Source organism: Odocoileus virginianus, chromosome 14 (assembly GCF_023699985.2).
Source record: "Odocoileus virginianus isolate 20LAN1187 ecotype Illinois chromosome 14, Ovbor_1.2, whole genome shotgun sequence".
Classification (NCBI taxonomy): Eukaryota; Metazoa; Chordata; class Mammalia; order Artiodactyla; family Cervidae; genus Odocoileus; species Odocoileus virginianus.
Window position 1 is genome coordinate 37,075,118 of NC_069687.1, and position 24,098 is coordinate 37,099,215.

A 24,098-nucleotide genomic window follows, 5' to 3' on the forward strand; every position below is an offset into this window, starting at 1 on the left:
CCAGACTTCTCTGTCTGTGGGATTTTCCAGGCAAGAATACTGGAATGGGTTGCCATGCCATCCTCCAGGGATCTTCCTGACTAAGGGATTCAACCCGTGTCTTTATGTCTCCTGCATTTGGCAGGTGAGTTCTTTACCACTAGCGCCAGCGGGGAAACCCCATCTCTCTCCATAATGACCTCAAACTGATATATTCAGTAACCTCTTCACTTGAGTTGTGTCTTGGTTTGGGTTTCTCTCAGAAGAAAGCCATAACAGAAGGAATCTGGATAAATGTTTATTTGGGAGAGTGAAAAAAGGAAGGGAAAGGAGCCAATAAAGGATATGTTATGAAACAAGGTATTGTCATCGGCAGTTTGTCATCTTCTGGAGTTTGTCATCTTCTTGGAGAGATTTTGGGAGCCCCAGCAAAGTACACATCTCAGAGTCCAGAATTTGAATATTTACCCACCAACTTCCATCAGTCATTAATTCCTGGTCACTAACTCTCAGGAGGGCAAAGCTGTCTCCAGACGCAAAAGAGAACCTTCAGGCAGAGAAATACAGGTGCAGTGAGAAATTAGGCAGTGTGCCATGTTAGGGGTAGGGGAAGGGACAGGCGTCTTGCGTTGGATAGCACAATATGAGTTTTTAAAATCAACTTTTTATTTGGGACTAATTTCAGATTTACAGAAAAGTTGCAAAAACTATAGAGTTCCTGTCTTTCCCTTGCCCAGTTTCCCCTAATGTTAATGTCAATAATCATGGTACATTTGTCAAAATTTAAAAACCAACATTAGTACAAAATTATTAACTAAACCCCAGACTTTATTCACATTTTCTTGGTGTTTTCACTAGTGTCCTTTTTCCATTTCTGAATTCACTCCAGAGTATCACACTTTATTTAATCATAAAATTTTAAAATACTGCACATACACTCTTTTATGAGGGTGCTGTTATATGTCCAACCAGCTAATCTTTGTAACTAAACACTATGTTCTATAAGTGAAAATCCAGTGATGTTGGTATCCAACAACATGTTGAACACAGAGTATGGTCTCAAAACAAATGTATCAAAAGCACAAGACTATTTGGTAGGCCTTTGTATAGCTGAGCCGCCATCAGTTAGCTCAGAATTACTCATAGCAGTGTGATGACTGGGAAGAAATTTTATTTTGAACATTGTGTCCTGAACATCAAATGTGAAGCAGGAGCCCCTAAATCAGACATGACCCAGTCAGTTCCGTGGGCCTGGCTTTGTGTGTACTTGTCACATTTAATTCTGCTAACTGTGAGTCACATAGCCTATACCTTGAGCCACACCTCGAGCCCCTTAGGTAGGTGAGGGAATGAAATTCAGGGAAGTTGTTACTTGCCCAGGGATTCACAAGTGGTAAATAACTCAGTTAAAATGAAGACATATGTTTTCTGCTTTGGAGCTCTCTTGATACTATCCTCCCACCTTCCCATTCTTCTCCACTTGCTCAGCCCCTCTCCTTGGTGCCTTTTGATAGCCATGCAGTCATTGACAAATCTGTATTATGACGCATGCATGGTATATTTCTTATTAATCTGTATTAACTGTCAGCCTTGGATCCGTGGAACATCTTCTCAGCCTACCTAACAATTTGTAAAAACTGTTATCTTGATATCTGCATACATTGACCAAGAAGCTCTTCAGAAAATTCAGTTCAGTTCAGTCGCTCAGTCATATCCGACTCTTTGCGACCCCACGGACTGCAGCATGCCAGGCTTCCTGGTCCATCACCAACTCCGGAGCTTGCTCAAACTCATGTCCATCGAGTTGGTGATGCCGTCCAACTCTCTCATCCTCTGTCGTCCCCTTCTCCTCCTGCCTTCAGTCTTTCCCAGCATCAGGGTCTTTTCCAATGAGTTCCTATGCTCTAACAGTGAAAGTGATCCAGGGTCAATAATAGGCTTAAAATTAAACACCTCAATAGAGCAGGCATTGATGTTGTATCATAATTCAAATATTTTATTATTTTATAATACGTTTGACTTTGCTTCATTAACCTCTATCTCTTAGTCTTTCTATAGTTGCTATTTTTTTTTTACATATTATATGAGGGATATGGAATATTCAGTGAAATCATTGACTGATCTTTATACCTTCAGTAGCCCAACTGAAAATTACCCTTGGTTGCTTTGGAACTTGGGTCATGAAATTCAGAAGAAGAAATTTTTATAAATTATTCAAACTTTGACTCTGGGAAGATAACATGGATATCTGGGCTAACCAATGCTGAAATCTCTCTAACCTCTAATTCTAAATTCAGAAAAGAATAGGCTTTAAGGCTTTTTGTTTATTTTTGCTTTGATTACAAGTTGTTGGAAGCATAGAGTTAGTATCTAATAACACAATCTATGTAAAACACAAATTATTGGCTCAGAATGAGATCTAACTTCTAAGAAGATACACAGAAACAATCATGTAAAAATGGTCTTTTGTCCTTAGAAGGAATAAGCAGGGATTGACTGAAAGATAATCCCTTCAGATTTTAATGTTTGAAGCATTGCACATTTTTAAAGGAGAAAAATCCTTACCGTTCAGATCATATTTATGAAACTCTTTTCTTTCCTTACATGACTGCATTAGGTTGGCATGGGCTTAAACCGTGACCTTGGATCAGATGGTCAAAGGGCCATTTGACCTTTGATCTTAGTATTTGTGACCCAGGCACAATCTACTCATGCAGAGTTGCAAACTGTGCTTCAGCAAGCCCCCGACTCCGGGCCCTTGGGGTGTCCAGAGGAGAGGGTCACGCTGACGGCACTGCAGGCTTCCCTCTGCTTTGTACGTGACACTTCTCAGAAAAAGTAAGTTGAAGGAAGAGCCTCTCTTCTCCAAAAAAAAAAAAGCAAACAGGCAACCAAACATATTTAAACCATCATATATTTCCTTATTTTGTTTAGACTGCTTTTCTGACCACTTCTCTTTAGGAACTACATGTTCTCTTTAGGAAGCCCTTGGATTTCTAAAGGAAAAATTAGTTTTTCTATGTCACATTAACTTTTCTATGTCTAAATTCAGATTTACTTTCATAATGGTGAGATTATAAGCTCCCACAGGGCAAAGGAGGCTTCCCAGTGGCATTAGTGGTAAAGAACCCACCTGCCAATGCAGGAGACTAAAGAGACGTGAGTTTGAGCCCTGGATTTGGAAGATTCCCTGAAGGAGGGCTTGGCAACCCACTCCAGTGTTCTTGCCTAGACAATCCCACAGACAGACAGGCCTGGCAGGCTACAGTCCATAGTGTCGCAAAGAGTGCAACACGACTGAACCGATTCAGCACCCATGCACAGGGCAAGAGACTGCGTATTCTATTTGGTGGGCCCTCAGTAGTTTGCTTCGGCAACTACTGTTGTATGGGCAACATTAAAGTGCTTACTATCACAAGAAGCTATTCCAAGGCCTTTTTTCATGTTATGTTATTTAATCCCACACAAAACCCCCATGAGCCACCTGATTCTACATTAGGTGAAACTGTGACACAGGGAAGTTGAATAATTTATTCAATGACCTGCAGCTGTAAGTAGCACAGTCAATTTTCAAACACGCACCTTCCCAATTCCAACTCCCATGCTTCTAGCCACTACTTGTGGGGTGGTTTTTAAAAATATATCCACAAATTCTTTGTTACTGTCCCCATCAAGAGGGGGACTCCATGTTTCTCTCCTTCAGAGTGGGACCTGGACTTGGTGACTCGTTTCTAAGGAATAGAATAAAGCAGAAGGCATTCAAAGGCACTGTGGCTTCTGTCTTGGTTGCTCTGTCTTTTGGATCATTCATTCTGGGGGAAGCCGACAGCCGTGTGTTGAGCTGCCCTGTGGAGAGGCAGTGAGAGACTCCCACAGCCAGCGTGGAATGAGGAACTCAGGCCCCCAACCCAGTAGCCAATATGAAACCAAAGCCTCTGGACAGTAACCACCATGACCTTGGAGATGCAGCCATCAGCCCCAGTCTAGCCTCAGAATGACCCTTTTCTGCCACCATCTTGACTGTGACCTTGTGAAAGACCCCGAGTTAGAATCACCCTGCTAAAACTCTTCTCAGTCCCTACCCACAGACTGTAAGATCATAAATGTTTGTTGTTTTAAACTGCTGCATTTTGAGACTTGTTATGCAGTGATAGGCAACTAAGGCAGCCTAACACTGCCTTGATCACTTTTAAAAATAAATTGTCTTAATTTCAGTAAATCTTAAATTTTGAAGTATTGATATAGCAAAGAGAAATTTTCCAGAAAAAAACAGCTGCCAAATATAAGTAGTAGAATGTTAAAGACCCGTTAACATAATAGTTATAATGACAACCCTGGGATTTGGGATTTTGTAATTCAAAGGACAACTGCCTTAAAAATCCATGGTTTAAAAGGAAGGATATTAATAATAACCACATTGCTGAAGATAGCATTTTGAACTTTTAAAAAAATCCTCGTGGGAAAACTCAGGAAATATTTTGTTTGGTAAGTTATCACTCACAATCTTAGGTTGTCAGGAGCATGCTTGCTCTGTAAAGTATTTAAAGAGGGATATAAAACAAAGTTGAATTTTAACCTCTTCCCCAGTGATTTCACTCAACTTTTCAAAGGGGGTCCTAAAAGCTCATAGGTCAAGCCATGTCTTGGTTTGCTCTGCCTGCCAAATTGCATTAACTTTGCTTTATGACCACTTACAGTTTAATAAATTACTTGGACTTTGATTAATATCTTTTGAGCTTAAACCCAAGAATTTGTATAAGACTTTGGGACATAGCACTGTAAACTTATTTAAAGATGGACTCTCAGAGCTGGAAAGAGATGGGTTAATGTTGGTTTTAGTACATGTATACGTACTGAATTTAGAGCATTTTAAGATCCTCATGGAAGACTCTAAATGATTTGCCTTTTCAAAAAACATGTAAAGGTGATTTTTTTCTTAAATAATCACAAAGTGATTTTTTATTTTTCTTATATAAATCACAAAGTGATTTAAGTAAGTTAAGGAATTCATTCATGAAGTGGATATGGCTAGTTCTTGCTTGGTATTCAGAATGAATACAGAGATGCTGGTTTTCCTTCCCTATGTTGGAGAACATAGATCAGATCCTGCTAGTCCATCCTTCCCTTTCAATCTTTTTTCCTCCATGCAGCTTACACCCTGAAAATTAAGTAAAAAATACTTTTTATATTGAACTGGACTTGATAGTTTATGCTTGACTTTGATTCATGGGTTTGTGCTGCAGGGGAGGATAAAGATGAATATTGATAGCCTAAATATAAACAGCCATCATTACCATAATTCATTCATTCACTCACTCTCAAATCACTCATTAATTCAATCTATACTTTGCCCAGCAGAGCAGGGACTGGGTGCTAGAATCCTATAATAAGCAACTCAGACATAGCCTTTGCCTCCTGTGAGTTCATGGTCTACAATGGAGAAGGACATTCAGTTCAGTTCAGTTCAGTCGCTCAGTCGTGTCCGACTCTTTTCGACCCCATGAATCGCAGCACACCAGGCCTCCCTGTCCATCACAAACTACCGGCCAGAAGAAGGACATTAATCAAGTATAATTAAAAGCAGTTTTAAGTATACTATGGAATAAAAGTATAAGGAGACCTAATTCAGGTGTGGGCTTGGTGGTAAGGGAAAGCTTTCAAAAGAAGATTTTGAAGTCTAAAGGAGTAAGAGTAGGAGGAAGAAGGAAGAGCAATGTGGGCAGAGGGAACAGGAGCCAGAAAGTTACCCAGTATCGTTGAGAAGTGAAAACAGTCAGTGTAGCCAGAGCCCAGGGAGTGACGGGCATGGCCTAAGAGCCCAGAGAAGGAAGCAGGGGCTTTATCTCACATGGTCTTGCAGTCTGCATTGTAATCTTTATTAATAGAAAAGACAATAGAAAATCATTGAAGAGTTTGAAGCAAAAGGGTGACAGAATCAGGTTTGCATTTTAAGGAGGTCACCTGGCTCTATAATGAAGAATGGACAAAGGGGAAGTGAAAAGAGGTATTCAGGGAGATGAATTCTAAATCTGCTGGAGGCCAGAGATATCGGTAGCTTGGACCAGAGTTGGGGCTTCCCTAGTGGCTCAGATGGTAAAGAATCTGCTTGCAGGAGACTTGGGTTCGATCCCTGGGTCAGGAAGATGATCCCTTGGAGAAGGAAATGGTTACCCACTCCAGTAGAGGAGCCAGGAGGGTTACCATCCATAGCGTCTCAGAGAGTAACTGGGACATGACTGAGAAACTAACGCTTTCAACTTTCAACAACAGTTCATGGATTTACCACTTATTTATGAAGGAAAGTGGACTGGACTTCATGCTGACTTGGATATGATTGGGTGAGGAATGCTATGGAAAACTTGCCAGTATTTAGCTTCTTCAGGTGAATGGGGAACACTGGAGGGAGACCAGGCATAGGTTGGGAGACAGTAGTTTAATATGGGGACGTTTTCAATGGGGGTACTTTTTAAGACATTCGTAAGGAGACCCACTGTAGTCTTAGTCCTAGATCAGAGGTATCTGGAGATAAACATTTGGAAGTCCGTTTCCACACAATATTGAAGCCACAGAGATATCACTCTGAGCTCCCAGAGTGAAAGTGGAGTGAGGAAAGAAAGAGTAAAGCTGAGTCCTGAGGAATTCCAACATCTAAAAGCTCCATGGAAGTGAAGCTGACAAGAGTAAAAGCTGTGACAGGGAAGATGGTAGAGTGTCATCTCAGAGGCCAAGGAAAGAGAATGATTTAAGATGCTGATGAGGGGTGAAGTAAAAGAAAAAAAGAAAGCCCTGAAAATGTCCATTGGGTTAGTTAAATGGGTGTCTGGGAGGACTTCAAGGAGAGCTGTGTTGCTATAGTGATGGAGACAGAGGCCAGGGTAAAGTGTCATGGGGAGCAAGTGGGACATGAAGAAAGGAGGACAGTGAATAGAAGATAACTCAAGATATTTAGCTGTTGAGGGAAACAGAAGGATGGGGCTCTAACTGGAGGAGGAAATATAGCTAAGGGAGATATTTCTAAGGATGAGAAACCTGAGCTTATCTAAGGGTTGATGGAAAAGAGCAATGTGAGGGTGAGGGGGTGGCTTGAAGCTAGAGAGGGTGGGTAATCGATTGTGCAGGATTCCTGAGAAGATAGCGTGGTTCCTCGCAGAGAACAGCTGGAGGAATCAGAAAGGAGCGAGGATCGCCGCCCTTCTGTACTAGGAGGGAAGAAGGGAAGGGTGCAGGTGCCGAACTGTGGTAGCTGCAAGTTAAGGCGTTTCTACTTCATGGCGTCTGTCAATTTTGGAAAGTAGTTGAATGAGAGAGAGAAAGGGATGGCATCCTGGCAAAGAAGGGAAGCAGTTTCAAATTTTTGCAGAGGACAGAGAGAGCTTGAATATGAAAGGGAATAAACTAGTAAAGCTTAATAGGATCCCTAGTTACTACTTGAAGGCCCTGTTGAGATTGATGATCACAAATTTATGGTGACGCACTGTTAGAAGGATAGAGTGTTTGCTGCTTTCTGGAGGCATTCAGCCATTACCACACACAGGGCAAGTGGGAGCCTCTAGGCCTTGGGTTTTGTCAGAGGGCTGTGATGAAAAGATGGCAGGAACAAGGGAGCCACTGAAAGGACTAACCAAGGATCTAAGCTGGTTAAGAAAAAAAAATTGAGATAAGGAGAGAGTAGGAATCAGAGGAGTTTATTAAATGTGGTAGTAGAAGAATCAAAGTCAGTGATAACAGAATGCTGCACCCAGAACAAATAAATTCAAATTCTTAAGGTGGGGCCCGTTGATTGTGTAAAGCTCACTGGTGATTCCAGTGCTTTTTTGAAAAAGTAGTATAGGGATGTAGTGTTAAAAAAAACAGACAAGAATATGATGAAATGATTGTTATTAAGTCCATATGAAAAAAGATATTAGCAGTATGAAATCAGGATAAAGATATAGAGAATGCAGTCCAAAAAGTGTGCCTTTAAAACAAAAACTCTGAAATCAAGCATTTCCTTCTTCACAAACTGAAGTCATAGGCCCTTCCTTCTTGCTCATTCTCTTTGATTTTAGAAGTCCATAGCAAAGAAGGAAAGATTATTGTAGGGAAGCTAGTACAATTCAGGAGGGCCTTCCTGGTGGCTCAGTGGTAAAGAATCAGTCTGTCAATGCAGGAGACGTGGGTTTGATCCCTGGGTCAGGAAGATCCTCTGGAGAAGGAAATGGCAACCCACTCCAGTATTCTTGCCTGGAGAATCTCATGGACAGTGGAACCTAGCCCATAGGATCGCAAAGAGTCAGTTACAATTTAGCAACTAAACAACAACAAAGTGTACAATTCAGGACAAATTATCTGATGCTCTGGGATTGAGTTGATGCAAACAGGAACTGGAAACATGGTAATATTTGTTCACTACAATCTCTTTGGAGGGACAGCACTTTGGCTTCCTTGGCATGGCATGCTGTTAGTCTGGCTACAGAGATCTGAATGTGGGGCTTGGGTTCCTGTAAGGAGCCTGGTTGGCTCTCTGTTAGCCCAGATCCTTGGGTTTGGTGGCTTTATCATGGTTCAGCCTCCTTGGTGTGGTGTCAAAATATCATTCACTGAAATCAGATGTGAGGTTACATTAATGTTTTATCTGGAAGTCAGTAACAAAGATCATCACTGACATGTCTTTTCAGTTCAGAAAACTCACTTCTGTTCTCTACATGTTAAATAGAAGGCCATTATATAGTTAATGTCTGGCTAAGCAGACTGCTTATTAAATACACAGGGCTCATAGGCACAATTATTGCCTAAGAAAGTCCAGCAAATCTAGCTAAATACTCCTACTTACCAAGGCTTCCCTGGTGACTCAGGTATTAAAGAATCTACCTGCAGTGTGGGAGACCTGGGTTCAATTCCTGAGTCAGGAACATCCTCTGGAGAAGTGAATGACAATCCACTCCAGTATTCTTGCCTGGAGAATCCCATGGACAGAGGAGCCTGGCGGGCTACAGTCCATGGGGTCATAAAGAGTCAGACACAAGGAGCGACTAACAACACCCAGCTGATAACCCTTATCTGTCATCCCATAAATTTTATGTCAAGGGAATTTTCTAGGGAAGATGATCATAAGAAGATTCAGGTAGACAGGAAGCAGGTTGTGAAAACTTTGGCATGTTTTACCACTGTATGAGGGTTCTCCAGAGAAACAGAACCAATAGAATATGTATACATATAGAAGGAGATTAGTTCACACAATTATGGGAGCTAGTAAGCCCCAAATCTGCAGGGTGGGCTAGAGCTCTGGAACAGAGCTGATGTTGCACTTCAAATTCAGGAGTTGTCTGTTGCAGCATTCTCCCTGACTTGGCGAGGTCGGTCTTTTGTTCCGTTCAGGCCGTCAGCTAGTTTAGTGAGTCCACCCACATTCTGAAAAGCAATCTGCATAAAGTCTACTGATGTAAATGTTAATCTCATCAAAAAAACACTCTGATAATAGTGTTTGACCATGTTTCTGGACACTGTGACCTAGTCCAGTGGACACATGAAATTAACCTAATGCCGAGTGGGAGCCCTGCCTTCTCTGGGATCAACAACAACAAAAATACTTGTTGAGTGCTTCGTATCCATCAGGTGCTATGTAGAACATAAGCATCACACTACAAGTTTGGTTTGGTCTTTGCTGGGAATCATGATTTTGCTGTACATATTTTTTGGCACTTCGGTCATATAACAGTTCTGGGCCCATAGCAAGCACACAGACTGCTCAATGCCAGTGACAAGAGACTTCATAATGATGTGTTTGAAGCCAAAGCTCTAGAAGCAAGGCACCACAGCAGTTAATAGATTTCCATTTGACGGTATCTGGGAACATTAATTAGACAGATCCCTACTGTGTTCAGCTCATACACTTGGTTGGAGCAGAAGCCACAAGCACAGAAGTCCTTATTTACCCTCCTTTATCTCCATCTCACCATTGCCAAAAGGAGAAGGGGGTGGCAGAGGATGAGATGGTTAGATAGCATCACCGACTCAATGGACGTGAATCTGAACAAACTCCAGAAGACAGTGAAGGAAGGACAGGGGAGCCTGCATGCTGCAGTCCTGGGGTCACAGAGAGTTGGACACGACATATAGACTGAACAATAACATCATTGCCAAATCATCTTAATAATTGGTGTTCTGACCATTCACTCTCTCAAAAATCATCTTATTAGCCTAAGGATTGATTTTTAGATTCCTTAGCCACATGGTCAGAGCCCTGTGATATTACCCCAAGCTACTTAGCCATCTGGATTTTTTGCCAGTTCAAACCAAACTGCTCCTGTGCCCTCAAAATATCTTATTTGTTTCTGCCCAGCAATTTTTGTTCATGTTATTCTCTTCACAGTGGTCTCTGTCTCTTTGTTCCATCCTCTCAGTCTATTCATCCTTTGAGGCTCAGCTCAAAGGCCATGACATCAAACTTCACAGTGTCTGCTCCGATCTGATCCTTCTCCTACATCTGCTCCCTTTCCAGATGCAAGCTCTCTTTTCCTTTCCCCTGGCATTTCCTTGGAGTATTTATGAAAAGTCTCATACTTTCTCTCACTTGAGTTTCTCATGAGTATTATCTAACTGCTTATGGCCTGCATGTGGGATCAAAGTCCACAGTCTCCCCAAGTAGCCTCACTGCAGTGCCTTGCAGATGCTGAGCACTCTGTCCTTGTTGAGAGAGAAATCAATCTTGTTGAGTGAAATCAAAATAAGGGACCTGATGTGTAAACCCTCATTCTGATTTATTAGTTTCATCAAGAAAAGAATTTTTATTTATTTATTTGCATATTGTCCAGAGAACTTAGCAGTGGACTGGGCTATAGTAGGTATTCAGTAATTTGTAACTGATGGATTTATTCTATGTGATAAAGTTGTTTTGGATGCATTCAGACTAAAGTAGAATTGATGATACAAGTTTCAAAAGGTAACCTTATTGATGATGCACATTATGAGGGCACTATGGTATCTTTGGGGTTTCCCAGGTGACTCAGTGGTAAAGAATCTACCTGCCAATTCAGGAAACGCAGGAGACGTGGGTTCGGTTCCTAGGTTGAGAAGATCCCCTGGAGGAGGAAATGGCAACCCACTCCAGTATTCTTGCTTGGAAAATCACATGGACAGAGGAGTCTGGTGGGCTACGGTTCATGGGGTTGCAGTGTTGACGACTGAGTGAGCACACATGCATACATGATATCTTTAAAGGCCAGCAGATAGAAAAATGAGTCAATCATGAGTGAGAAGCATTGATGGAATTGTGCCACCATCAAGCTCTATAGGATTGACACTGATGTCAATAGATAATAACCCACTCTGAGAGCAGGCATAGCTAGCTCTCTGTACTGAACCAGCAGTGTGAGTATGACCTTTTTCTGGGGTAAAGACTTGGTAGTCTGGTAAGCATTGTGGTTTTTAGAATCTTTTTTCATTTGTAAACTTGACGTGATTGTGATTTTCTGTTTCCTCCATCTCTGGTGGTAACTTTTCTGAAGATAGTCTTGATATCTCCTGATTCAAATCACAGCAAAAGACTGTACAGTAGAGAATAAGAGAACACTGTAAAGCAACTATGCTCCAATAAAAAATCTAGAAAAAATATTAGCCCGAGGGATCTTAGTGATGGAATTGTTTGTGTCTAAACAGTGGTGATGGTCACAAAGCTACACATGTGATAAATAAATAAATCACCACAACAGAGATTCAGGTGACTATCAAGAGAGAGTGCCTATGAGGTCTGATTTGAAAAGTGTACTTCAATCAACATTGACTTTTTTATTACTTTATTTTTAATTAGAGGATAATTGCTTTGCAGCATTACCTTGGTTTCTGCCATACACCGATGTGAATCAGCCATAGGTACACATAAGTCCTCTGCCTTCTGAACCTCCCTCCCACCTCCTACCCCCTCCCACCCTTTTAGACTGTCACAGGGCACTGGATTTGAGTTCCCTGTGTCATACAACAAATTCCCACTGGCTATCTATTTTATATATGGTGATGTATATGTTTCAGTGATTTGTCCCATCCCCTCCTTCCCCCGCAGTGCCCACAAGTCTGATCACTTGTCTGCATCTCCATTACTGCCCTGAATACAGGTTCACCAGTACCAGGCTCAATGTCGCACCAGTCAGAATGGTCATCATCAAAAAATCTACAAACAGTAAATGCTGGAGAGGGTGTGGAGAAAAGGCAACCCTCTTGCACTGGAAGGGAATGTAAATTGAAGCATTGACTTATATGTCATACATTGTGTTTAATGAGGGTCTGACTTAAGCTCAGTGTGCTTGAGAATAGAGCATATTTTTGTTTGCTGGTTTGTTTCAATGTATTTTAAAGTCCTTATTGAGATAATTGATAATATTGTGTAAGTTTTTGTGAGGCTCTAATACATGTAAACATATTGTAAAATGGTTACGGTATGAATGTTAGTTAACACATCCATCACCTCACATTTGTGTGGCAGGGGGAGAACTTGTAAGAGCTATTCTCTTAGCAGATTTCAAGTGTGCAATACAGTATCACCGTGCTGTACATTAGGCCTCTAGGACTTGTTCATTTTATAAGTGAAGGTTCATACCCTTTGACAAATTTCTCCCTATTTCACCCAACTCCCAGCCCCTCTAGCCACCATTGTACTTTATTTTTATGAGTTCACCTCTTTTAGGTTCTATGTAAGTGAGATTGTCCGGTATTTTTCTTTCTCAAGAGGGGCTTACAGCGGGGCAGTTGAAGCCAAACCATGGCTAAGCCAAGCAGTCACGGGCAGTGAGGAGGCTTACCGCGGCTGGGAGCCAGAGCTGCCGCAGGAGGCGGGACCGCCCAGGACACCCACTTGTCTGCTTATCTGCACCGATGAGGCGGCAGCGCTGGCTGAACTTGGCAAACCTGTGTTCCATACGGAGTGTGTGCATGAGCCCGGCACCAGGAGGCGATGCAGGGCAGGCACCGGCTTTGGGGGCACACAACCTGGAACTATTCAGTCGCATTCACAGCTAACCCCAGGGGGAGGCAGGAGAGACGGAGAGTCAGGGAAGGCTTGGGAGACGTGCCTTTTAAACTGACTCTTGAAAAGCCCAGTGGGTAGGGGAGTTCTTAAAGGGCCGGCTCACACCCGTGGACCCATAAAAGAAGATGGTGTGCTTGATAAGCGGTTTAAGGTGGCTGAGCCAGAGGATATTTTGAGGGTAGGTGAAGAGAAATGAGGCTGCAAAAGTTGACAGAGTTCATACATTGCCTCAGGGATCTCAGACCTTTTCTGGGGCACAGTAGGTAGTTGCACCAGTATTTCTTATGTAGGTAAATGACATGATCTGTTATTTTAGAGATAAAACCAGGAATAATCAGTCAGATCCATCCCACCTGCCTTCACTAATTAAGTTTGTTGTAAGACTTGCCCGTCCTCTCAGCAGTCCCTTGCCTAAACAATCAGATGTTTGCCCAAGTTATCTCTCAGGAACTTGGAGTCAGCAGCCTCTAGTTGGTGCTGAGCTGGTTGAGACTGGATAGGACTACAGACCCTTCACCTGGGCATGCTGGTGTCTGCTTGGTGAACTTTTGACATCGGAGGGTAAAAACTCCACCCTCAGAAGGTTCAGAGACCTCTAGACTAGTTACACCTGTGCCGAAGGGGGATTCCCACACCTTTTTCCAATCCCCATTCCCCACGCGTCCCATGCTGCATCTCTATATCCCAGCCTCTCCTCTTCAGGAGGCGGATTGCAGATTTGTTCTCCTCTCTCCTCACTTGGAGGCTCTGCTAATCAGCCTTATCTTTGCTGCAAACCTTGGCCTATCAGGGTTTTGGTTTGCTGTGCATCCTGCCAAGACAAACCTGGGTCAGTGACAAAACGACAGCTCACTATGAAGAGAGAGAAGTGGATTGCGTTGACTGACAGGTAGGGCAGAAGTGTGTGTTTTTGTTTTTGTTTTTTAAATAATAAACCAAATGAGTAATAGCTTGTCTTACACCATGAATAGGAATTCCCAGCGTCTTCATAGGATGAAGGGAAGCTTGGTATTGATCACCAAATCTTTTGAGATGTCAATATAACACAATGCCATATTCCATGTCTTGAGGTGATTCATCCCTGTAGTGTGTGAAAGGGAATAAAAGTGCAGACAGATAAGTGATTGCAGGGTTCTGTCATAGGGAGTCAAGAAACCAAACCAGATATTTAAGCTGTGGCTATTGATACTGGCAAGTGTTCAGGTCCAGGGAAAAATAACTACTCCGAGTTAGTGGTGGTGATGAAAGTGACATAAATAGAGTGGTTTGTTCCTTTTTGTACTGTTGCAGAGAGAGGAAGCTTTAAACCTAATAAGACGGGCTCTCGTGAACAGCTTATTCCTTCAGTTACTGTTTACAGCTCTTTGCAGCAGTGATCTAGGGATCTCCCTCCTAGATAGATGAGACCTGATAATTTGTTCCTCTGAAATGTTTCTAGGCATTGCTCTGTAGAAAATTGCTTTTTGAGCTTTTAGGGAATTTTATTCCCAATTTATATAGGAATAGAACTTTGAAAATCACAAAGTCATTTATCTACCAAGTGTTTATTGAAAATGATGACTTATCTCACTGGTGAGGGAGGAACTCACCAATCCTTTGCTTTCAGGGAATTTACAATGCAATGCAAATGTCACATGAGAGTCACTCAACTTAGTTCTTAATGCTATGATCCTCTTTTTCCTAACACTTCTGGTGAGGGAGCATTTGGAATGCTTCACAGTGTTGGAGCCCAAACTGGGTTGCCAGTTCATTGGCAAGAAAAGTAGCATTTATAGTAAAGTTTTGCTAGGTCAGCATGTTGGGTAAAAACCCCTGTTCTTTCTCTCCTGGTAGCTTCAGGTTGCTTTAGTCTTTGAGCCACTATTCCCTCTCTGTAGAATTCATAGATTAGACCAGATTGGTGTTTTTCAACTCTGGCTGCCTAATAGAATCACCTGAAAGCTTACCCTTGATGAATTGAGGCAGGCTAGTGTAGCTCCGGAGAAGGCAATGGCACCCCACTCCAGGACTGTTGCCTGGACTCCCATGGACGGAGGAGCCTGGTGGGCTGCAGTGCATGGGGTCGCGAAGAGTCGGACACGACTGACACTACTTAGCGGCAGCATTGTAGCTCCTGGGTGATTCTATTTTCCTTTTTTAAGCTAGGACTGAAACTCACCAGATTAGGTTGGCGTTCCCAACTGGAAATCTACAGGTGAGTTTAATATGCACATGGATATGGAGCTTAATCTTTTATATTAGTTGTCAACATAAAAATTTTCCAGTTTCTCTTGGAAAAATGGAAAGATTGGGCAACAATTGGGTTTATTATTTGGAGTGGTAAAAATTCAGCAAAATAAACCCCAGTTTCTACCCGGCCTATTTCACTTTAGAGACCTTCTAGTTCAAATGAAAGTGCCTCCAAAGGCCAGAAAAGTCTCTAAAGTCTCAAATTATTTAAATTGCTTATTTCCAAAGCCAGAAAACTGGTGCAAAACAAATGGCACCTTTATCTATAAGCTGGTTGTTATATTAAATCAAAGAGAATTTAATCTTTGAAGATGGAAAAACCCCAGGGTCCAGTGGAAGGAGAGAGAATGTGTTAACAGCAGAACTCTGCATGTTACTATGTACAGGACACATGCTGGGGTCAAGTAGGAAGGGGAGGAAGGGGATTAATTCATCTTCCAGAGATTTTTAATGATAATTTCCCTCTTCTTTTTCATTATTTCCTGTTTGAGTGCTGGATCATTAGTTTGAAGTGACTGGCCCTCCCAAAGGAGCAGAGAGGCAATTATCAGGTTTTGCTCACTTTCCTGTGAGATTTTTGCTGTGGAAGCAAGCCTCTCAAGGGTCTCATTCACCTTCAGCTTCCTTGTGTCTGCCTGAGAGCAAGTACCTGGGTGGAAGGACCGTTTGTGTGGCTTATTGGTAGCTGCCTATCCTGACATTTAAGTGGATGTATTTGAATTAATAGGGTTTTACTTTTTACAGATTGAAAATAAGTACTTGGTTGGTATAAGACCTCTTGCCCAAAGTGAGTAATCCTTTGTGCCTTGCTCTATTTTTTTTTACTTTTTTTTTTAAGAGTGATGGTACTTAAGCTTAAAGAGAAGTAAATAAGCAATTTACTTATTGCAGTGAATATAGACAATTATAATTGAGTAACTGTGATACATATATTATTAGCATTCATACTATATATAAATATATAAATGTGTCAAAGTGATCTACTGTACACCTATGATATGTTATATATGGTAATAATAATAAAAAAATAGCATTTAATGAGCACTTTATCTGCCAGAAGTGTTCCAGGTACTTTTCATAGATATCTGATTTATTCCTCACAACTCTATGAACTAGATGCTGTTTATTATTTCTGTTTTTTAGATGAGGAACAATGAGGTGCAAAGCCAGTTGTTTGATTTCCCATATGTCATCACTAGGTTAAGTGAGATCCATTAACCTGTATAACCAGATCTCTGTTTTCGGCAAATTCAAATGTGTATTAGTTTTGACCAAGACATGTCACATTGTTGTATGTTAAATATATTTTCTCCCTAGTTCCACCAGTTACTTCACTGGATTTATTGTTATTGTCTACTGATGTTGTTTACACATGGTGGACTACGAAATTTCATGCAACTACAAAAATCTTGATTTTTATCTATCTTATAAACTATATATCCTGCCTTTTAAAAAAAATTTGCAGTGATAACTCAAGCAAATTACTTCTTATTCACATAACCGTGGGCCTCTCTATCAGTTTTCTTGCTGAAAAAATGGAGATTATAGTATATACCTGATCTCTGTCTACAAGGGTATTTCCAGGATCAAGTATGATCATGAATGAAATGTATTTCATCAACTCTAGAAATTACCTGTGTGTATCTTAAGTATGCTGTGTTCATTGTTACTCAGAAGATGAGATGAACATTCTTTTGTTAAAGAATTATTGATTGTTAAAAAATAATCCATGGAGATTTTTCCATTTGAGAGATTTAATTCCATTAAAGGCTTTTAGATTGGTTGGACAATGTGAATTTATCTCTGAAACCCAGGTTGAAAGTTGATTTCATTTTCCTACTGGTTTCTTGCAGAGTACCCTTCCACACTGTCTCAAGGCAACTGCTGCCGAACTGTCTTCAGTGTGGATGGATAATGTGATGGATTAATTTCTCTAGTTGAAGCCATATCTATTTTTTGGTGCTGAAAGATTGCTTGTATATATTCAACCTCTGTATATATGTCAACCTCTGTTGACACATGATGTGAATCTGCCCTTAGATAGCCCGTACTAACTTGTCAGGCAAAGATTTCTTGGGACTGGAAGGGAAATGAGGGCACAGTTTTGCTTGGCTGCTAAGTAATTTAAATTATACGTTGAGCTTCTCATTTTTTTATATGTGATTGTGTGCTTGTCATAATTAATTATCTTGCTGCAAAAGTCGTGTCTGACTCTTCATGGCCCCATGGACTGTAGACTGCCAGGCTTCTCTGTCCATGGGATTTTCCAAGCAAGTATCCTGGAGTGGGTTGCCATTTCTTCCTCCAGGGAATCTTCCTGATCCAGGGGTCGAACCCACATCTTCGGTGTATCCTACATTGGGAGGCAGACTCTTTACCATTGCGCTGCCTGGGATGCCCATAAGTAGCAGCCTTTTAAAGTAAAAAGCTGAAATCGGATCCATAATCTTAGGTCTCCATCCCTGTGGTGTTTTCCACATATATGTATGTATGCATATCTTCATATCAATATGAATATGTATGTATGCTGTGTGCATACTTACTGTAACTAGTGCTATATATAATTACTGTAGTTAATTCAGTGATGATAATGGAAAATACAATCTTCCCCAATAAATAGCTGCCCAAGAAATTTTTTGTTTTTCATACTATGGGATAAAGTAAACATTTTAAAACAGCTTTCTCATAAATTTCTCTGTTTGGCACATACAAAATCAATATTTGACTCTTTAATCTTGTGAAAATGGGGAAGAATAAGTATTGAGTTCTATCATCTCTCCTACTCTATTTAAAGACTTATTTAAAAAAGAAATTTAGGAGTTTGCCAGCTAGACTAGAGTTTAAGTCCCATTGTCTTAACACACTAATGATCTAGCTCTTTGGAGTTTAAGCTACTGTATTTCTCACTTTGAGAGTTCAGCTTGGTAAGTGGACTGATTATGGGTATTTGAGACCTCTGTTCAAATCCTGCTCGTACCACTTTCTGTTGTTGTTCAGTCATTAAGTTGTGTCCTATTCTTTGTGACCCCATGGACTGAAGCATGCCAGGCTTCCCTGTCCTTCATCATCTCTCGGAGCTTGCTCAAACTTATGTCCATTTAGTCTGTGATGCTATCTAACCACCTCATCTTCTTTTCAAATCCTGCATGTATCATTTTCTACCCACACGTTATATATGGACTGAATGTCCCGCCCCCCCCCCCAAATCCTTATGTTGAAACCCTAATCCCCAGTGTGACTGTATTTGTAGATAAGGCCTCTGTGGAGGTGATAAAGGTCAAATGAGGTCCTAAGTGTTAGTCACTAAGTCGTGTCCGACTCTTTGCGACCCCATGGATTGTAGCCTGACACGTTCCTCTGTCCATGGGATTTCCCAGGCAAGAATACTGAAGTGGGTTGCTGTTTCTTCCAATACATCTTGTGACCTTAGAAAAAGAGAAAGAGATACCAGAGTGCTCTCTCTGACAGGGACATGGAGAAAGCAGCTATCTGCAAGACAGAGGTCTCCCCAGGAACAGAATTGCTTAGAACTGTGAGAAATAACTTTCTGTTGTTTAAGCCACCTACTCTGTGGTCTTTTGTGTGGCAGCTGAACAAACTGAAATACCACCATGTAAGCAGATTACTTATATTTAGTAGATACATTACTTAAAATTTCAGATCCAAATTCTACCGATTACTAGCCATAGAAGCACATTACTTTTTTCTTCAACCTTGCAAAATGGTTTTGTTGTGAAGTTTAAGTTTTGCTTGCCTGATGGGTGACTTTTGTCCCCTCATTCATTCTCTCTGTCCACCACATTTGGCCACAGTGACTTTTCTGGCCAGAGCGACTTTTTTTTTTTTTCTAAATTTAAACTTCATTATTTCATTATCTGCATAAAGTTCTTTCGCTGTTGCCGTGTTCTTTGAATAAATCTTTACCATTTTCCTCAAAGCCACATGGTCTGGCAGCTGTTTTTCTCCCCAGCTTCACATTACAACCCTCCTTTTTGGCAGTTGCTGCATCTGTCTTCTTTCAGGTCCTCAGATGCTGCCGCCTGCGGTGCCCCTCTTATGTAATGACTGTCAGTTCAGTTGTCATCTCCTTAGGCCTTTCCTCCCCGCCATTGACTGACTGTGTGTTTATCTCTACAGTTATGTGATTCATGCTTGCCTTTCCCCACTAGTTCCTCAGCACTGTGTAGGTGGACCTGTCTGTTTGGCTACAACTGTGCCTTCAGTACCTAGCTAGGTGCTGGTGTCATGAGTATTTACGGAAGGGAACATGTAGAAAGGAAAAGAGATCATTATGTATTGCATCTAGGGAAAGTGAGGTGCAGGCATCTAGCTTTAGGAAAGCAGCGAGACAGGAGAGGTGTCTGGGAACAAGTTGAAGAATGGAAAAGCACAGGGAATGAGTGTTAGCTTCTTGGAGACTTTGCTTCTGGGAGACCACCTCCAGGTCTGCCACCTAAGGGGTTATGGAAGTAATCCCTCTGGTGTGCAGGCTTCCTCTTTGGGACAGAGGCATGAGACCCAGGGACCAGGAACTGCCTCCCCGTTTTGGAAGCTGACTCTTAAAAATAAGTGGCCAATCTAATGTTCAGTTTCCAATCCAGATATACTGACCTGAACAAAGAAACTGGGAATTACTCTGTGTAGGGCTTATTTGAATTGTTGGTTTTCTTTTATCAGTCTGTTACAGGTCATAGCTCTGTTTCTGTCTTTAGAATGATTTGAGTGTTTCAACTTGGACTTTCTGAGTCATAAATTTCTTTAGCATGACCATTGGAATTATGAAGTTGCTTATTAAAATGAAGCAAAATTAAATTCAGTAATACTTGTTGATTTTTTTTTTACTTTTGCACCCAAACAGGATATAAGGGAAGAGACTTAGATTTTTAATGCCTTTCTTAATTCAGATATATATTTAAGCTACTTTGTCATCATATGTAAACTGTTTGATCCTGGTAGACCTGTTTTCAAATAGATGATGAGATTACCTAAATATTTGTTTTGCATAAGGTTACAGTTAATTCGGTTGATTCCTTATTATTGAGAACAAGTTTCTTCCTTTGTGTCTGGCTTATTGTGGTTATGAGACTGACTACTTTGTTTTAGGTATTTTGATAACAAAATGTGTGTTTAAGAACATGTGTATACATAGGGAAGCCCTTAAATCCAGAAATGATAGAAGGTTGAAATGCCAACACTTCCTATTGCATAGTTTTTATTGTTGGAGAGATGTAGCTTTGCATCATAACATTTCTGAAATGGAAAACTAGAATGTGATAAACATGTCCTCTACCTTTAAGCTTTTGAAAAACCAAGAAATTTCCAGAAAATAAGTCATGATAATTTAGTTTCATTATTACACTGGTAAATATTTAAAGACTAAGTTATAAAAATGTAAGGAGGAGATTCATGATTTTAAAGCTTATACTGCAGTTCCTGAAATATTTTAATATTTATTTGACCTTTTATTTATTTGATTTATAATAAAATTACTGTCATCTCTGTAAGCATTTATGTAATAATGTTTCATATGCTTTTCCATTAAAATTACAAAGATAAATAAGGAGTCTTGGTGAATGAGAGAGAATTTAATAAACATGTATTTCTTGGTAGAAAACTAATCAAGTTCTGCTATAAATGTATATTTAGAAAGAAGCGCAGTAGGCAAGCTAATGACTTTGTCAGTGATATGACTTCAGGGAAAATGTTCTTATGCCATGTTGGCCATATCTTTTAATAGTTGCACTGAAAATAAAATTATACTCCAGGATAATGAGGATTGTGGAATTTGATAATTGTATATTTAAACCCTAAATTGATTAACAGTGGTATAAACGTAGATTTTTTAGGTTAAATCTGAGTGTTTTCTTAAACTAAAATCTTAGTTTAAAATATTTTCCTGGAAGTTTTTCCAAATGGGATAATCATCTTTCTGGAAATACAAAATGAAGGGGAGAGGTGGGTGGCTGGACCACAAACCTCTTCAGAGACCTCTCAACCTATAGTTGTAATTTATATATTTTTATTATATTTACCATAAAATGTTTAAAGAATATTTTAAAAATAATTTAGTGCCTACCCCATTGATTTTTTTTAAACCAAGGAAAACATTTGCTCATAGCCACATAATTTAATCCTTTCAGAGCTGGTACTAGATTCCAGGTCTTCTGACTTCTGATGTAGTTTGCATTTATGCTTTTCTACCTGCCAGCAACTGCTCCTCGACATCACCCAGGAGTCTGCGTTGGTGTGTAGGGAGCATTAATGAGTGCTGAGCGCTGCTATGGGTGGCAAGGATATAATGATGAAGGGAGTTCACATTCTGACTCAAATTAATTTTCTTTTCTTGTTCCAGTGGAAACTGCCCTTGTGCTTCATGTGCAGCATCGAGTTGTAAGTTTCTTTTGACTTTGAAAGTTTTAGACAGTGAGAGTGGGGCTCTCATCAGAAATGCTTGTGTGAAAAGCTCAGCTGCCTCATGGAATGAGGTCTCTGGAAGGGAGTAGAAGATGCAGGCAAGAATGTATCCCCTAAAATATGGACCTAATCAAGAGAGAGGAACAAAGCAACGGTGAAGCAGAGGAAAAGTAGGAGGGTCATGACCACGTTCTACAGTTGTGTGCTGACAGGCTGTAGGAGAAGCAGACCAGTGACTTCTCAGCCACGTTGCCTCAGTTTTTCAAAATGTATAGTGGGGCCAAAGAGGGTTAATCTAGGTGATTCCTAGTGTCCTTGGCAAAGCTAATGTTCTTAGTTATGTGTGTCTATACACACACACACACACACAGTGCACATGCCGATGTGTCATTATGAGCATCTTCTATTGTCTCATCTACAAAAAAAAAAAAAATCTGATTTTCCTTTCCAGATTAGAAGTAACTAGGTCACAGTGACCCAAGTGAGTAAACTGAGCAAACTTAAAAAGTACATTGGGATGTATTTATTTTGGGGAAAATAATTTTTGAAATGCAGTAGAAAAAGACTCTCTTTCAAGGAATAATTGTTTCCTGTTGCCAACTGAGCAACTCTGTGGTCTTCTTGAAAACAGAATTCTGTAAATGGTGCTGGGATAGTAGGAACTGTGTGACGCAGAGCCTGAGTTAGAGATGGTTAAGAGGAATGGAACATGTTGGTTAATAATGAGCATCTGAATTAAGGAAAGCAGAGCAGCTGGGTCCAGAGGCAGCAGGCAGGTTGGCAAAGCCAGAACAGTGACTTCAGACAGTGTTTTTCTTATACTGAATATAATGATTAAAAAAAAAATTTTTTTTTGGAATATAGTTGCTTTATAATGTTGTTGTACAACAAAGCAAATCAGCTCTGTGTTTGCATATAACCTCTTTTTTTAGATTTCCTCCCCATTTAGGTCACCACAGAGCATTGAATAGTATTCCCTGCACTATACAGTAGGTTCTCATTAGTTATCTGTTTATTCATAGCAGTGTATACATGTCATTTCCAATCTCCCAATTCATCCCATTCCTCTCTTACTCCCTTGGTATCCATAAACTGCTTGTCTACATCTGTATCTCTGTTCCTGCTTTGTAAATAAGTTCATCTGTACCATTTTTCTATATGCCACATATAAATGATATTTATTTTGTTGCTTTTCTCTTTTTGCATTAGGTTTCAGTGTATAAATTGGAAACACAAATATTCAGTCTACAGCAGGTTAATTGGATGTGTTGGGATTCTCACAGCAAGCTTTTGAAGTGGGAGAGGTGGGAAAATTATCTCCACTTTACAAATAAGGAGGCTCAGAACTTTTCGTGTATTGTACCATCTAATTTGACAGACCAATCCATTATCTACCTTGGCAGATATTGCAGGAGACGTCAGAGAGAAAAAAAAGAGAGTCTCACAGTGGCAGCCAAAGGGCCCTCTTTCTCCTTGTCAGTGCTTCTGCCCAGCCTTGCCTCCTCAGTCAGGTCCAAGCACCTCGTTTTAGCGCCTCAAGACGCCTTCCCCTCTGGCCATGACAGTCATCTTCCTAGAACCCTGATTCCCCTGACAATAGCGAAAGCAGACTTAAAGGCTCAGGGCAGCAGGGAGAGGAGAGAAGCCTCCTGGGACCCAGAAACCCTGGGCTGGATTTCTTAGACTGGCATCCCTAGTCTGGATTCTTCTGATTTCTGCATCACCCGCACACCTGGGAAATGGAGCTCTTGGTATCAGAACGTAAGCATAAGCTGTGCTTGAGTTCCAGGTTTGGACTTGATCTGGTCTGTTGCTTCATCTTCTAGCTTCTAGTTTACTGATTTGGTGTGTTTTTCTTTTATAGTGTAAGAGTTCCTTTCTGGAAGGTTGCCAGAGATACTCAGTGTGGGGTAAATACTCATTTCATCTTTCAGAAAAGCATGTTGAGAATTAGCCCGTCTCAAGACCTAATAGTCTCATCTCCTAAATGGGGGTGGGGAGGAATGTATATGTGTGTGTACATAAACACATATGCATGTATATTGCGTATTTGCTAAAAAAAAAAAAAAAATCATGTTTGCAATTATTAACTGCTCGTTCTCTTCAGTAGACCAGAATAATATTTAAATTAGCACAATGAAAATCAAAATTCATATCTGTATTCCCAACAGATTTCCTCCAGAATCTGGTGGATCATTCCATCCCTAGCAGGAGTTGGATACAGAGGTTCTGTTTGTATCCCACTGCTGCCTCCCTCAAATAAAATGTGACTTTTGGTCATTCCAACGCCATTAGAGCTAATCACATACCCTCCTTTCAGACCTAAACTTTCTAGAGAGAAATTCTGAACTTAGAGACTAGTTTGCCTTAGACCCTAGTCCTAATTGGAAAGATCTTGCCTTCTGTGAGGTTCACTGTAAAATGGAAATGGTTCCCACCCCACCTCCACCCCCGGGCTCTGGCTCCCTGCAGAGCT

General features: G+C 40.7%; 1 protein-coding gene across 3 annotated transcripts in view; it reads left to right on the plus strand.

Annotated features, from left to right (window-relative positions):
• Positions 1-24,098, plus strand: part of GHR (growth hormone receptor) — a 297,127-nt gene that overhangs the window by 15,561 nt on the left and 257,468 nt on the right. Inside the window, exon 1 of one of the 3 annotated variants that reach the window (XM_070476636.1) lies at positions 21,580-21,598. The exons of the other annotated variants lie outside the window; for them this stretch is intronic. The gene's annotated coding sequence lies outside the window, so the exon portion shown is untranslated. Of the gene's footprint in view, positions 1-21,579; positions 21,599-24,098 lie in introns of those variants that run through there. 3 annotated transcript variants of the gene reach the window in all.